The following is a 2,540-nucleotide window of genomic DNA, read 5'->3' on the forward strand; positions in this document are numbered from 1 at the left end:
TTTAATTAGGGTAGTTTTGTAAAGTACAAGATACATTCCTCCAATCGCAAAATGCCTTGGTTCATGAGATTTGACATTTGAGCCCTATAAACCGGAAGGGAGGGAGTACTGCATGCGGTGTAGTCTAGGCACTTGTTGAAATCTCTAGAAAGGCAAGTACTCCTTTCCGGTTTACAGGGTTATACTATTCCCTCCGTCTAGGTGTGTAAGTCACCTTACGAAAACCAAATAGTCCCAAAACACTTAGGCGCGGTGCATTAACTTCTACGTTGTTTCTTGTTTCTTGACATATCAACCAATAAGAGATGAGAGGTGTGCATGCTTTTAATTACTTGAGACTACCAAACACGACATGCAGTGGCTAGTTCATTGCATGCAATGCTATTAATTAGCAAATAAACATTGGTGACCCCAGGAGGAAACGGTGCTAAGCGCGTGTACCTATGCAGAATGAGTATCAACCAATGGATGATGGAGTTTAATTGTTAAACAATTCAATGAGGGAAGCTTAGCTACAAATTCAATGACTTACTCACCTAGACGGAGGGAGTAGCAAGTACTACTACCTCCGTCCTAGTTTATTGGTCCCCATAGTATTTATGCCAAACTTTGACCATATATTTAACTAAGTAAATAATAATGCATGCTAGCAAAAATTATATCCCTGGATTCGTATTTGAACATAGTTTTGAGAGATATTATTTTTGGTTACATGCATTAACATTTTTTTAGTTTAATCTAAGGTCAAAGTTTTGCACAAAATACTAAAAGGACTAATAAACCCAGACGGAGGTAGTAGTACTACTGCAATGGTGGGCTCAAATAGCAAACAGGCTCTCATGCAAGAGCTTGGCTACTATATGCGTGCTCCAAGGCACCGCACCATGCGAACGTTCGCAACTGCCACGTTCGGGTTGCGCTTGGCTCTTCGCCTCTTCGAGAAGATGAACAATGATGTTACTCCTACTTTTACAATATTGAACACTGCTGCATGTCCGTCCACCTCGTGCGGGAGGGATAACGTGTAGAGAAAGCTTCTAATTACTGCTCCTGCCTTTGCGTCTATGACAGGTGGGCCCAACAGGTGGTTGGCCCTCCTGTCATGCAGCCAAAGGCAGGTGCAGTTAAGGCACCGGAGCTCAGTCCACGAGGGAGAGGGCATTCTAGTAATCAAACTTGTCGGTCTTGTACGAGTTGATGCGACACATCAAAGCACTGCACTCGATATAAGTCTTTTTACACATTTCAAATGGACTACAACATACGGATGTATGTAGACATATTCTGCTTCGTATGTAGTCACTTTGTTGCAATCTCTAAAAATAGTTATATTTGGAAACGTAGGGAGTACAACGCATGCATGCATGCCGTGACTTTCTTTTTGATACTTGCATGTGTTGATTTGATGCACCTTGCCAAATTTTAACTATAAATTTAACTAACCAAATTTTCATGCATGTCACAAAAAATTACGAGGCTGTTTGGATTGTGACTATGTTTGTATTATGTTGCCACATTATTTTTCCTACACTTGCCACACTTGCCAAACTTGAGTTGCTCAAATTGTTAGACACACTTTGGCTTGCCTAAGGGAATCTTGCCACAATTTTTGTGTATATGACATGTGGCATTCACTGCTAATAAAAAAATTCTTTTCTTAGGTGTGGCTAATAAAAAAGACTTATATTTAGGAATGGAGGGAGTAGAAAATATAAATTATAATGCATGTTGGGGCAACCCACGTTTTCGCTAATTTTAGCCGTGGGCTTGTTCACAATTTTTACAAGGGGGTGGTTGTTCAATTAATGGAGGGACTTGTAGTACCATACTTGAACGACACAAAGTGCAACCTGGCACACTGTAACACCACTTGGAACAAGCGGGTAGCTATCTCAAAACACAATCAACAACTAAAAAACGCGACATGTCATGTAGTACACAATTTTAAATGATTGTTTTGATGGAGTGAAAAAGGAAAACTACCCACTATGTATATATAGGCCGCAACCTCCGTGCTTGCTTGCTAGGGTTTCTCTATTCACACAATCTCATCCTCTCCAGATCTAAACAAGATAGGGGTGGTAACACTGTCTTTCTCCCTTCAAAAAACACTGTCTTTCTATCCTCACCGCTGGTTACAGATCTGGACATATCCCCCTCCGCCGGTGAAGGGGAGGAGGGGCAGCGTTTAGCCCGTCGTCGACAGCAAGGGAAGAGACCCACTGTCGGCCGCATCGTTATCTCTGGCCGAGCGCCGGCGCGGGAGGTCCTCCGATCCCTTCATCGTTGCCTATTGGCGGATCCGGCCTCCCACCGACCACCTATCCACAGCCCGACGACTTTCAGGTATATCTTCGTTCGAAACCGCCTTAGCTCTACTTGCCCAGCTTGCTACGTCGCTGCATGTGCATCATTTTCTACCTCTCAGCCCCTCTCGATCGGATGGTCCAACGTCACGTATTTTTTTCTTCTATTGTTAGAGGTAAAGCTACTTCATGGAGTTGAATCTTGTACTCTGTCCATCCGGAAATACTTGTCAT

The sequence above is a fragment of the Triticum dicoccoides genome, chromosome 6B (genome assembly GCF_002162155.2).
Source record: "Triticum dicoccoides isolate Atlit2015 ecotype Zavitan chromosome 6B, WEW_v2.0, whole genome shotgun sequence".
NCBI classification, from domain to species: domain Eukaryota; kingdom Viridiplantae; phylum Streptophyta; class Magnoliopsida; order Poales; family Poaceae; genus Triticum; species Triticum dicoccoides.